This window comes from Peromyscus maniculatus, chromosome 9 (genome assembly GCF_049852395.1).
Source record: "Peromyscus maniculatus bairdii isolate BWxNUB_F1_BW_parent chromosome 9, HU_Pman_BW_mat_3.1, whole genome shotgun sequence".
Classification (NCBI taxonomy): Eukaryota; Metazoa; Chordata; class Mammalia; order Rodentia; family Cricetidae; genus Peromyscus; species Peromyscus maniculatus.
Window position 1 is genome coordinate 74204636 of NC_134860.1, and position 15026 is coordinate 74219661.

Below are 15026 nucleotides of genomic sequence, written 5' to 3' on the forward strand. Positions count from 1 at the left end.
CAGACATAAACACACATACATATACACAGACACACAGACATAACACACGTATATACACATAGACACACAGACACACACACATATACAGACATAAACACACATACATATACACAGACACACAGATATAACACACGTACATACACACAGACACACATATACAGACATAAACACACACATACAGACAGACAGACACACATACAGACAGACAGACAGACACACACAAACATAACACACACACACATACACAGAGACAGACACACACATACAGACATAAACACACACACATACAGACAGACAGACACACTCTTAGTTCTGCTCCTCCCGAGAATCCTGCCTATACAGCACCCTCAGTGCTCCTGGGGACAAAGGGAGAAGGTAACAAAGTGACTGATGGCAAGGACTTCTGGTCAGGGAAGTACTTTCTTTGTTTTAAAACTTGCTTTCAGAGGGTGGGTGAGCCCATCCCTACAAACTGTTAGATCTGTTCATTCTATTCACCATAAAACACAATTTTGGCCCCATGGATCTAGGGGGAAAGAAACCCCTCTCGATTCTTGTAATGTTTAAGGGACTCGGAACACAGGCACATTTCCCACAGTCCTTAGTAGACAGAACAGAGGGGCTTCTCTCTGCAGGGAGAGGCTACTCAAGTTCTAGGTGGCATCTTTATGGGTCTGTGTTTTTGCAGCAACTCTGCCATAATTTTCATAAGTCATCCTCAAACCAGTCTTTAAATTCATTGACTTTTTGAGCTAGAAATACCTTTTGCATTCTTTAATCAAGACCTCCATTCGACTCATGACTTTAGTTTTGTTTTGCTCTCTCTCTCTCTCTCTCTCTCTCTCTCTCTCTCTCTCTCTCTCTCTCTCTCGTTTTAATTTTTGAGACAGGGTTTCCTCTGTGTAACCCTATCTTCCTGCCTCTGCCTCTTGAGTGCTGGGGTTAAAGGTGTGTGCTGCCACAGCCGGCTAGTACTTTAGACCGTGTCTTACCCTGTTCTTTGTTAGTGGAACATAAGTAAGAACGTGGTTTATACAGCTCACAATTTGGGGGCTTGGAAGTTCGAAGTGGAGTGACTTCCTTAAGTTGGCCTTCTTGCTAGCTGAGTTCAAGAGATGTGGATTATCCCACAACAGGAGATATGTGCTCCTCCTTGCCCCCCTCTCCCTCAATACACAAAATACCCATCTTCAATAGTGAGCTATTGTGGGATGTCTTTCTGTGTGCTGTATGCTGTGAATATGTGTTGCTCCCATTGGCTAATAAATAAAGCCGCATTGGCCTATGGCAGGGCAGGATGGAGTCAGGTGGGAAAATCCAAGAGAGAGAGTGAGAGAAGAAAGGAGAGGAAGGGGAGACGCCGAACTACTGTCCAAGGAGCAGCATGTAATTAAAGCCACGGAACACATGGTAATACATAAATTAATAGTTATGGGTTGAGTTAAGTTATAAGAGCTGGCTAATAAGAAGCCTGAGCCATAGGCCATATATTGCAATTAATATTAAGCCTCTGAATAATTATTTTATAAGCGGCTGCGGGACCTCGGGACCGCGCAGGACAAAAACGGGCCGGCCGGGTGGGACCGGGGAAACTTCCCTCTGCACTATGCCTCGCTCACCCAAGGATTAACCAGGCCCAGATCTGCTTGATTTCCAGGATCAGACGAGACCAGTGCTGTTCAGGGGACTTGACTTTGATGATGTTCTGTAACTGTAATTGCCACCCAAAGGTCCCACCTCTAATCAAGGTGGTTGTTTTAAGTTACCACTTAACAGTGGGTATTGGATTTTATATGCGCCCAAAAGAACACTCTCAAAATATGGCAGACTCTATTCACCGAATTTGAATTTCCACATGGTTGGATACAGCAGAAGATGGATTTTAAAGTCATTTGAATTCTTCTTTCAGTCCATGTTTACACTATAACTACATGAACATGATATGTTACTTTTTTTTAGATATTTAAATTTTATTTTTCTAAACAATGTTTTATTAATTCTTTGAGAATTTTATACATGCTTTCATTATATTTTGATCACATTTGCCCTCTGCTCCTACCGTAAACTCCTCCCAGATCCACTCCCATCCTTCACCCCTTCTCTACTTTGAGTCCTCTTTTTATTATTATTATTATTATTATTATTATTATTATTATTGTCTACAGAGTCCAATTTGTGGTTTCCATCCAGTTAACTGGTATGGGGACATCTCCTGGAGCATGTCCAGCCTACTGAGGACCACATGCTTAAAGAAAGCAGCCTCTCCCTTCCCCAGAAACCATTGTCAGTCGCTCCTCAGCTAGGCGTGAGGACTCATGTTCCATGCCAGAATGTTGACCGGCTTGATCTTGTTCAGGTCTTGTGCAGGCAACCACAGGTTCTGAGAGTTCATGAGTGTGTGGTCCTGTCATGTCCAGAAGACACTGTTCCTCCGTGGTTCTCCCAGCTCCCTGGTTCTCATGGTCTTTTTGTCTCCTCTTCTTGGATGTTCCCTGCACCTTGTGGGGAGGGACTGTGGCATAGACAGATGCCCCTTCTGTGGCGGTACGATCCACAGACACCTTCTGTACTTTGATCAGTTGGGAGTCTCTGCGTTAACCACTGTCCGCGACACAGAGAAGCTTCTCTGATAAGGTCTGAGAGCTGAGCTAATCTATGAGGATACAGATAAGAATTGATAGGGCAGCTTGACACTGTGTCCATTGGGCAAAATAATAGCAATGAGTTTACTCTGGGGACTCTGAGCTCCCCAATCAAGTTGTTGTTGTTTTTAAATTAATGAGCCAAATTGATTTGGAGCATTTGAACTAACATATTGCTCAGTACATTTGCTTTTGCACATAGTCACACACTCTGAAGAATTTTGTTTTATATCCTTCAATAAGTAGACTTCAGATTGTCATATGTGTGCTCCCTCAGAGTTTGACTGGTGCCTCACGTGGGCATCCTTAATAATTGCAGCATTAACACTCAGTACTAGCACAGGAAAGGGAAGGTGGGGGTCAAAATGAGCTCCCTCGCATTGGAAGTCTGACTCGGAAAAACACTGAATACTTGGAAAATCACTGGAACAAATAATAACAAAAAAATCAATTTGCAAACACCTACAAGACCACAGGGCACTGGGTAATCACCCCCATTACTTTATGAAAAACAAACTTATTGGATGAATCTAATTTCCTTTTGTCACCGAGGGCCAGGCATGGTGGATGCGGGGGAGCAGGCAAGGTTCCTCTCCTGACTTAAGAAAACCTGGGATTTTGTGTCTTGTCCCCAGGCAAATGGAGGAAAGACCCCTCTCGTGTGGCAGGCAAGAAGCTCGGCTCCGAGCAATAGGGTAACTTAAACTCAATGTGCGCAGAAGTCACCTTTCCCTCCTCAGTTCCCCCTGCCCATTTCCTTATTGTCCAAGGTGTCACCGGGACTCTTTGCCACCTCTCTGCCCTTCAGCTTCCCCATCTCTAAAGTGGGGTGTCTAGTAGGACCCACGCCAGGGGGGTTAAGTGTTGGAAGAGATAATGCATGTAGTGCGCTTGGCTTGATTGAAGGCCAACAAATGCCGGCAGCCATCGCCGTCATCCTACGGATCTGTCACCACATGGATGTTTTCATTGCTGCCGCTTTGATGGCGCCCACACGCCCCATGCCCACTTCCCTGGTAACTGTGCTCTTACTCTCTGCACAGTGGCGAGAGGGGGGACATTGGCTTCCCTAACTCCATCCAGCCTTCTTCCTCCTTCCCCTGCTCCATTGGACTTTCCTAAATACTGTGAATCTACCTCTGCAGCCTACTTTCTACCTCTTCCTCCCCACCCACCCACCCACCCACCCCATGGTGGAGGGGAAAGAGGAACAGAAATTAAAGTAAGCCAGAGAATTACATAGTGGTGATTTAAAGGCACTAAAACAAACAAACAAAAAACCTGAATTAGGAATGGATTTTATGGTGTGTGACTTATATCACAATAAAAAAATAACTTGGAAAAAAATAAGCTGGCAATAAAATTTTGCTGGAAAAGATGTCCATTTTTATCTTCTTATATCTTCTTGATCTTTGGGAGATTCATTTATTAAGCCAACATTTGCAGAGAATATATCACATGATGGTGCTGGTCTAAAGTGACATTGTAGGGGAAATCTGCACACACCAAAGTAGGAGAGACCCCTTGGGCAGTGGCTGTGGGGACACTCTGGGGACAATGCCCAGGATGACATCCCCTGGACATCAGTGTTCTTGTCACATGCTGGCTGGCCTTCTGTGGTGGTCAGAGCATGTCACTCTTTGGTGGGAAGATGTGTTTGTTGGTTTGTTTTTGAGACAAGGTTTCTCTGTGTAGCCCTGGCTGTCCTGGAACTCACTATGTAGACCAGGCTGGTCTTGAACTCACAGAGATCTGCTTGACTCTGCCTCCTGAGTGCTGGCATTAAAAGTGTGTGCCACCATGCTGGACTGAAAGTTTGTCACTTGAGCAGGATCTCATCACTTTATCTTCAGAATTTGGCAAATTTGCCATAAACAGCATCCCTGTGCGTAGTTTTTCTATTTGAGACAGAGCTCACCCTGTAGCCTGGACTGACCTGAAGTTCGCTGTGTAGACCAGGCTGGCTTCAGACTCACAGAGTCGGCCTGCCTCTGCCTCCTGAATTCTGGGATTACATGAGGGGCACTTGTGAGGGGAGGGGCGCCGGGCCGAGCACCAACTGCAATTTTAAGAGAGTCCTGGAACCACCTCCAGTTTGATGATGCTTCAGAATTTCCCAGAGGCTGTAACATGGTTGCGGTTTACTATAGGGAACGGATGCACATGTGTGTGGGTGTACGCATGTGTGCGGGTGTATGCATGTGTGTGGGTGTATGCATGTGTGTGGAAGTGAGAGGACAACTGCAGGAGTTGGTTCTCTTCCTCCACCATGTGGGTCCCAGGGATTGAACTCACACTGTCAGGCTTGGTGGCAAGCTCCTTTACCCACTGAGCCATCTCACTGGCCCCCAGATTTCCTCTTAGTGGACATGGAGGAGAGAGGATTGCTAATAGAGAAGCAAGTGCTCAGGACATGCTGAGGCCTCAGACATGCTGACTCTGGTGTCTCATCTACTCTCTAGGCATTTTTTTTCCTTCAAGAATTCATTTATTTTTATGTGCATTGGTGTTTTGCCCGTGTGAGGGTGTCAGATCCCCTGGAACCGGAGTTACAGACAGTTGTGAGCTGCCATGTGGGTGCTGGGAATCGAACCTGGGTCCTCTCCAGCCCCCATTCTCTAGGCTTTCTAAGGGGAATTTCTAAAGATGGAAGAGAAAGGACTGGGAAGAATAGCACATTTCTCACTCCCCCCCCCCCCCCCCCGACACACACACACAATCCCCTTGCTGTGTGCTTGGCTGCTTCACAGTGATATCCTCTGAGTCGTACAGTGGAGACAGTGAGCCCTTGTGGGGACTTCTGTCCTCCTCAGAGCTGCAGATTAGTTTGAAGAATCATTTCCACTAGAGCAGGGGTTCTCAACTTTCCTAGTGCTGCGGCCCTTTAATACAGCTCCTCATGTTGTGGTGGGCCCCAACCCAAAAATTATTTTCACTGCTACTTCATAACTGTAATTTTGCTACTGTTATGAATCGTAATGTAAACGTCTGTGTTTTCCGATGGTCTTAGGTGACCCCTGTGAAAGGGTCATTCGACCCCCAAGAGGTCGCGACCCACAGGTTGAGAACCGCTGCACTAGATGCTCAAACGCAAAGTCACAGGGTTGGACCGCTGCTGTGAGTGGCAAATATGCAGCTTTTGTCAGAATTTTGCAGCATTGGGCGGCAGACCTGGGGACCCTGCCTTGTTAGCAATGGGGTCAGCCATGTTTGCTGGTCTCCCCCGACCAATCCAGCGGGCATCATCCTTTGCCCCCCCCCCCCACTCGGGGCTGTTTGTCCGTCTGAGACCTAATGAGGGGAAGTGGGAGCGCAGGACAAGGCAGGAGATTGTGTATGCATCAAACGTGTCCACTCAGTCCGAGGTAGGAGTAGGGAACCGGACAGGTATCAGAAACAGAGGTAATTTTCCATTAACGTCCTGATTGAGGTTAATGGATTCAGGGGAGGCAGAGAGAGCAGGGTAGGGTGGGAGGGGGGTGCCGGAGGGATAATCAGAATTTGGCAACAGCTGGGCGGTAGGGTGTGAAGGGAAGGCATGATTGTTGACAACCCCCATATGATAAGCATCCCCAGAGAGACTGAGAAGTGGGGCAGAGAGGAAGAGATTTTTTCCCTCTGACACATCGGAGGTGCTGCTGGGCTTTGTAAACTGAGCAAGCGAGAGAACAGGAAATACAGGCCGGGACACCTGTGAAAGCAGACACCTACGGCAGCCTAATTGCCAGGCGCTGGCAGCCTAATTGCCAGGCGCTTCGGAAGCTTAGGGGTTTTCTAACTGAACAACATTGGCTGTTTGAGCAGTGGGTGGTGGCGGGCAGAGGCGGGCTGAATCTGCGCAGTGCAGGTGTGGAAGTCCAGACTCCGATCTGGCCTGCAGAAGCAACCTCTTGTATGTGGGGTCCTCTCCACCTGCAGTGGCAGATACCTTAGAGGGCCACACGGATACACAGGGTTCGGATGACCTCCAGTCCCTTCACACTCACTCTAGATTTGACCTTCATTGTGACCTCGTGCAGGGGCAGGAGAGTCTCCTGAGGAAGGTGTGAGTTTTTATAATTTGTGCAAAAGTGTCATATGAGCTACCAGGGCCTCTGGGCTGCTTGTTAGTTTTTTTTTGTTTTGTTTTGTTTTGTTTTGTTTTGTTTTTAATAAGCCTTGGATAGAGTCTGCAAATTTTCCAGTCCATTCTGATCTTGCTACACTATGTGAGAGCCTGTGACTCACTAAAGAGCCAGTGATAGTCTGTAAGCCGAGCGATTTGATGCTGGTAACCTAGATTCGTGTGTATTTTCTGTTTCGTCTTCATTGAACACATTACATGTGCAAGAGCCCATCATACACTTCTTGCTTTCATCTGCTTTGAGAATTCTATTTCTACTTCTAGAACTGACATCTTTGATGCACCAAGTATCTCGGGCAGAGACACAGCTTTGCAGAGAAAGACGATTGATATCTTTGCAGTTGCTATGAGAAAACGCCTGACACGCGTGACTTAGGGAAGACGTTTCCATTGGCTCAGGTGTTTCACCACAGTGGGAAAGCATGTGTGCAGTCAGGAAGAGAGTGAGATGAATGCTCGTGACCTCGCCCCCTCCCCTTTAACCAGCAGGACCTCAGCCTATGGACTGCCTGCCTGCAACATTTACAGTGGGTTTTCCTACCTCCATCACGCAGTTTGGAAAGCCCCTCACAGACATGCCCAGAAGTTTGTCTCCTAGGTGATCCTAGATCCTGTCAAGATGGCAGTTAATGTTAATCATAATAAGGGCTTTTTAAAAAAATACAGCATCATTTTAATTAAGAATATTTAAGAATGATAACAGGACCTGTGACAGAATGAACAAACAATACTTCTAGATGACAGAATATTTTACAGGCAGGGCTATTTATAGTCAATCATTTAATTGCATGGAGGAAACCAGGGTGCCAAATTATATGCATAATTGGAATTGAGATTCATGTTACTTATTAATATATGTATATAAGTAAGTATCACACACGTGAAAGCGGAAGGAAATACACCCAAATGTCAGCAATGGCTATTTCTAGAGGGTGGAATCACACGTGATAGATTTTTTTTCCCCTTACACTCATGTTAATTTTCCAACTTTTAGGATAATTGCGTTTGTAATCATCATGTTCAGTTCAAGGGATCCAGGGCTCAATTTTCAACTGAATATACGAGACAGAAATTGTTCACTTGATTCGATGCTGGTGAGATGCTGGTCAAGCTGGGGCTTGGGAAGAGCTGCCCACTGCCAGCCCAGCCATTCCAGAAGAATGGAAAGAACTCTGGCCCCAGAAGTCTTGGTTGAACCCTAAACACACCAGCATGTTTTTTGTTTGTTTGTTTTCTACTCTTTTTGGCTCTTTACTCTTTGGGGGGCCTGACATCCAGCTCCCAAATAAATCATACACAGAGACTTATTCTTACTTATAATGCCCAGCTTTAGTTTGGCTTGTTTCCAGCCAGCTTTTCTTAACTCAAATTATCCCATCTATCTTCTGCCTCTGGGCTTTTACCTTTCTCTATTTCTGTATACCTTTCTTTCCTTCTTATTCCATGTCTGGCTGTGTGGCTGGGTGGCTGGCCCCTTCTTCTCTCACTCGTTGATCTTTTCTTGCTTCCCAATCCCTCTTTTTCTTCTTCCATTTATTCTCTCTGCCTGCCAGCCCTGCCCATCCTTTCTCCTGCATTGCTATTGGCCATTCAGCTTTTTATTAGACCAATCAGGTGTTTTAGACAGGCAAAGTAACACAGTTTCACAGAGTCAAACAAATGCAACATAAGAGAATGCAACACAACTTTGCATCATTAAACAAATGTTCCACAGCATAAACAAACGTAACACATCTTAAAATAACATCCCACAACACTAGTGCACTTCCCGAGAGCTCAGCCCTGGAAAGTGGGGTGCAGCCTACGTGTATGAACCCCTGAAGGGTTTCCAGTGAACAAAAGAGACCCTCTCTAGAGTATTTAGATTAAGGAAGCCACCACCAAGGGGAGAAAAAGGGTCAAACCCAGTGCTTCATTTGTGGTCATTTAGGCTTTTACCCATTTTCTGGATCTGGCTGGCTTTTATATACGTATTTATTTGAATGTTTTTAAAGTGCCTATAGTTAGTTTGAAAATCACAGCTCGAGAAAGAGATGGCAGTAGGAAGAGGAGGGGTGAATGGGAAGGAGAGAGAGAACACCGATATGCCTGTTGGAAGCAAGCCACCTGGTGTGTGTACTGACTTTTTCAATTCATTATTTTATTACTTCCTGTGTATGGGTATTCTTCCCGCACGCATGTCTATCTGTGGGCCATGTGCATGGCTGGTGCTTGCAGAAGCCAAAAGAGAGCAGTGGATGATATCCTGGAGCTACAGATGGTTGTGAGCCACCATTCGGGTGTTAGGCATAGAGCCGGGTCCCTTAACCACTGCGCCACCTCTCCAGCCCCTGCGCTGACTTAGTTGACCATCCTTACAGTGACCATCAAGGAGGCACTGTGTTTGCTGCTGGGTTTCTCTTTCTCCTTTTTATCTCGTCCCTCCTCTTCCTCCTCCTCTTCATCTCTTTCTCTTTCCCCCTCTCCCCTTCCTCTTTCTCCTCCCTCCTCCTCATCTTCCTCTTTTCCTTTTTGGCACCCAAGAAGCAGGGATTGAGCCAGGCATGGTGTCGCACACCTTTGATGCCAGCACTTGAGAGGCAGAGGCAGGGGGAGTCTCTGTGATTAGTTCAAGGTCATCCTAGTCTACGTAGTGAATTCCAGGACAGCCACATTTGTGTGCGGAGACCCTGTCTGGGTGGGGGGAGAGAAGATGAGGAAGGGGGAGAAAGAACAGAGGGGAGGAGAGAGGAGGAGAGGGGAGGGGAGGGGAGAAGGGAGAAACAAGGGTTGGAAGAAAGTGCAGAATTTCTCCCAAGGTCACAAACATGGGCACACTCATTCAAAACTTTGTGTAAAGAAATGAAGCTGCTCCAAGGTAACAAATCACCTCCTTTCTCCAATTGATTTCTCTATACAAATAGTAACTGCCTATAATTACAGATAATAGTAATGGTGACACCAAGAAGGGTGACGTAGGCTTCACTGTTTCCCCAAGAAACTCACAAGGGGTCTGCTAAGGTCTGCACAGGCTCCAAGTTGAAATAATCAGTACAACTTTGCTGTGGGATGGTCTGTATGTCAAATTGCTCTGATTGGTCAATAAATAAAACACTGATTGGCCAGTGGCCAGGCAGGAAGTAGGTGGGATAAGGAGAGAGGAGAATTCTGGGAAGCAGAAGGCTGAGGCAGAGAGACACTGCCAGCCGCCACCATGACCAGCAGCATGTGAAGACGCCGGTAAGCCACCAGCCACGTGGCAAGGTATAGATTTATGGAAATGGATTAATTTAAGCTATAAGGACAGTTAGCAAGAAGCCTGCCACAGCCATACAGTTTGTATGCAATATAAGTCTCTGTGTTTACTTGGTTGGGTCTGAGCGGCTGTGGGACTGGCGGGTGACAAAGATTTGTCCTGACTGTGGGCAAGGCAGGAAAACTCTAGCTACACAACTTAGCCAGGTTTATTGTAAAATCCAGTCAAGCTCCGCACTGAGATGTGGGTCTTATTTTTCAGCGTTTAGGGGCTCTCTGGGTTAGGATGTCAGCGCTGAGGATGGTTAGGTGCTCTGTGTTTTTAAGATGGTTACAGGAAAAGAACTTCGTAGAATTGCTAGGAAATACAGCCAGCTCTCCACAGACAGGGAATTTTCCACAGTTTCCTTGCCAGAAAGGGAGGGTGAGCTCAGCTTACAAGTCCAAGGGAGAAGGCCTTGCAAACGACTGGAAGGCAGGCCCAGAGCCCTGGGTGGACAACCACTTACAAGGGGGACCAGCTTTTGTGCCAACTAAAAGCCTGGTGGAAGCAGCCAAGAGTCTTGGACTAGATCCGATTGCTTTTTTAAAAAATTCACTAGTTTGGGACTCTTGCCAAAGAAGTTGTGTTTAGTTGGAGTGTCCAGACAATCACAATGCCCTGAGTGCCATGCCTTCTGCTCAGCCTCTGGTCTTAGAGCTTAATTTGCTTAAAGTAGCTTCTGGCCCAAGCAAAAGCTGGAGAACAAATCAAAGACAGAGATTTGTAAAAGCACCCAGTGTTAGGTGTACGCTTGATCCTCAGAACCTCCCCAGAGGCTGTTGAACTAGGGAGAAAGAAACAAACCATCTGAAGAAGAAGAAGAAGAAGAAGAAGAAGGAGGAGGAGGAGGAGGAGGAGGAGGAGGAGGAGGAGGAGGAGGAGAAGGAGAAGAAGGAGAAGAAGGAGAAGAAGGAGAAGAAGGAGAAGAAGGAGAAGAAGGAGAAGAAGAAAGGAACAGACAACCAGGCAGCTCACATTGGGATCCACCTGAGATGCAGAGGGATGAATCTATATCTGGCTGTTGAATACTGAACAACCACGAAAGTCAACTGTTTCTTCCTTCATATGTCAAAGGAGCCATTGTGGGCTTTCCAATCATGCATTCAGGGGCACTGGTGAATTGTTGTAGTCAGTGTGTTGCATGCAGACTGTAGGCTCCCTCTGAGGCAGACAAGCACAGGGAGTACCTTAGCAACCAAAGCGTGACTGAAGCTATCCACACACACTTGGAAACCTAGGACCCTCACCTGCATGTACTGTGTGTACATTCCCCTCTCTGTACAATGTGCCTAGAAACTTGTTGGCAGCCTGGGACCCCTCCCTGCACCAGGCTCCTTGTATACCTGGCCCCTCCCAAAGCATCTATTTACCTGTTTTATGTATATGGATCCTTTGCTTGCATGCATGTCTGTGTAGCATGTGTGTGTCTGGTGTCCTCTGAGGCCAGAAGAGGGCATTGGATTCCATAGAACTGGAGTTAGAGACAGTTGTCAGCTGCCATTCCGGTGCTGGAATTGAATCCAGGTCCTCTGGAAGAGCAGCCGGTGTGCTCTTAACTGCTGAGCCATCTCTCCAGCTCCTGCATTCCCATTTTAACAACTGGAAATAAGTTACTACCCTTAGTAACCTTTTGTCAATGCCCCATGTCTATTAAGCAGGTCACAGAAACCAAGACCTATGGGCCGGTCTGGCCTGAACTAGTTTGGGGCACATGCTCAACAGGCAAACTATGTCCTTTGAGTGAATGCTTAGGGAGAATTTCCTACCTAGCATCTTATGTCCATGCACAACCAGGCATTCAAATGATTACGTCATAAGTCTCATGGGGAGAGACATGAGCAGTGAGCAAAGCCTTACACAATCCAAGCCTGTCAATCAGCAACACAACTTCTTCTGAAACTCACAAGAGGAGGCTTCAGACAATAGTCAGGGCTCTTGAGTGCCCTCACTCATGGGACCTGTTGTCACTCTTGACGGTGTATTTCTCTTTTAACTGTACTATTGCTTTGCTTTGGAATAAGTTTCTCTACTGCTTTGCAAACTGGGTGAGCCTTTATTTCAACGTCCTGAGTAAGAGGCTGTAGCAGTGAATAAAAAAGGCCCCCATAGGCTCATAGGGAGTGACACTCTTAGGAGGTGTGTCCTTATTGGAGTAGATGTGGCTTTGTTGGAGGAGGTATCTCACTAGGGGTTGGGGTTGGAAGTCTCAGAAGCTTGAGCCTGGCCAGTGTGTCAACATCACTTCCTGCTGCCTGCAGATCTAGATATAGAACTCTCAGCTACCTCTCCAGCACCATGTCTGCCTGCATGCCACCATGTTGTGGAGTATTAGTTAAAGATGTGTTACAGTCTTTTATGTGAGGAAATATTTGTTTAATGATACAAAGATGTGTTGCATTCTTTTATGTTACATTTGTTTAACTCTGTAAAGCTGTGTTACTGTGCCTGCCTAAAACCTCTGATTGGTCTAATAAAGAGCTGAACGGCCAATAGCTAGGCAGGAGAAATAGGTGGGGCTAGCAGAGAGAATAAATAGACAGAGGGAAAAAAGGAAGAGCAAGAAAAGGAGGAGAGGAGGATGGCAGGGGTCAGCCACCCATCCATATAGCCAGACACTGAGTAAGAAGGAAAGCAAAGAGATACAGAAATAGAAAAAGGTAAAAGCCCAGAGGCAAAAGGTAGATGTGATGATTTAAGTTAAGAAAAGCTGGGGCTAGAGAGATGGCTCAGAGGTTAAGAGCACTGGCTACTCTTCTAGAGGTCCTGAGTTTAATTCCCACAACCACATGGTGACTCACAACCATCTATAATGAGATCTGGTGCCCTCTTGTGGCATGCAGATAGAACACTATATACATAACAAATAAATATTTTTAAAAAGAAAAGAAAAGCTTGCAAGAAATAAGCCAAGCTAAGACTGGGCATGTATAAGTAAGAATAAGTCTCTGTGTACTTATTTGGGACCTGGATGGTGGGTTCCCAAAGAGCTAAGAGCAAAAAAAAAAAAAAAAAACCAACTACACTGCCATGCTTCCTGTCATGACAATAATGCACTTCTGAAACTGTAAGCCAGCCCCAAATAATTGTTTTCCTTTATAAGATCTGCCATGGACATGGTGTCTCTCACTGCAATAGAAACCCTAAGACAGATGTCAAGAAGATGAAAATACTAGGCCTGATTCTGACCACTAGTAATTCCCCTTATATTTATTATTATCAATTTTCTATTATCACGTAATTATATGTAAAAAGAAGTAGGCAAAGAAAAATTCTTTTTTTAGACAAGGTCTCACTATGGCCTGGCACTCAGAGAGATCTACCTACCTTTTTCTCTCAAGTGCTGGGATTAAAGGAGTGCCACCATGCCTGGCTATAAACACTTTTAAAATTATTTCTTTTTATGTCATATATATGCATGTTTCCTGTGTGCATATATTTGTACCATCTGTGTGCTTGGTGTCTGCAGAGCCAGAAGGGGGGTCCTCGGGAGCTAGAGTTACAGATAGTTGCCAGTCACCACATGGGTGATGAGAATTGAACTTGGGTCCTCTAGAAGAGCAGTAAGAGCGCTTAACCACTGGGCCATCTCTCCAGCACCTGCATACACTTCTTTTGATAGCAATTTATCTGAGAGAGCTGTGGCCTTGCTGTGTCTTTTCTGGTAGGCTCCTTTATTGATGAGGAAGAAATCTGAATAAAGAAGAACAAAATCCAATAGTAAGCCACACGCTGACTTCTTGGGTCTGACTTTCCCGGGGACAGAATGGTTACATGTGCTTCTATGATCTTGTCCCCAGAAGAGCATATTTGGGAGGCAAAGAGCTGCCACTAAGAAGTCAAGCTCTTCCTCATGTTTTTGTGACTGCTGAGCCAATATGAACAGAATTCCATCCCCTCCTTTTATTATTTCACTCATCTTATCTAGCACTCATCTCTTTTCAGCCTGGAAAAGTTGCCACTGTTTCTGCCAAACCTTAAATAAGAGCTTAGATTATTGTGATTTTCTTTCTTTCTCTCTCTCTCTCTCTCTCTCTCTCTCTCTCTCTCTCTCTCTCTCTCTCTCATTCTTTTTTCTTTCTTTCTTTCTTTTTTTTGAGGCAAGGTTTCTCTGTGTAGTTTTGATGCCTGTCCTGGATCTTGCTCTGTAAACCAGGCTGGCCTCAAACTCACAGAGATCCGCCTGGCTCTGCCTCCCGAGTGCTGGGATTAAAGGCATGCGCCATCACTGCCCAGCTATTGTGATTTTCTACATAGAAATTCATTTTCATAAAGTCTCCCAAGGTTTCCCAAAGCTGACTGAGAAGGAGTATATCAAAAACTCCTTATTACAGTATTTATTTTGTTATTAAATTATTCTTATGTTTATGTTTATGCAGGTGTTTGTGAAGGTGTGTGTGCACACGGGCAAGCGTGCATGCATGTCATGACCCACTTGTGGAAGTCAGAGGACAAATTATGGAAGTCAGTTCTCTAACCATGTGGGTCCTGTGGGTCAAGGTTAGTAGCCAGCAGTGGTGGCACACCTTTAATCCCAGCACTCGGGAGGCAGAGTTCAAGGCCAGCCTGGTCTACAGAGAGAGTTCATAGGACAGCCAGGGCTACACAGAGGAACCTTGTCTTGAAATTTAAAAAAAAAAAAAGTAAAAGAAAAAGAAAAAGATTGTCAGGTTTGGTGATGCACCAAGACACCTCACTGGCTCTCTTCTTCAAGATTTGAAGAAGAACAACACAGCACTTGATTTAATTTACTAAAGAACAATAAGGAAAGGCTACTCTCTGGCAAAGAATTAATTACTCAGATGAAAAAGATTCCAGGGTACGAGGGTAATGTACTACAAAGTCTTCCAAATTTGGAGCGTTTCATGAATGTTTGACAATGTTGATTAAATAAAGAACAAAAAGTCACATACCACTAAGCTGGCATGTCCTATGCAAGGCCAAGGAGCGAACTTTTATTTCAGCATACAAAGATGGACCACCCACC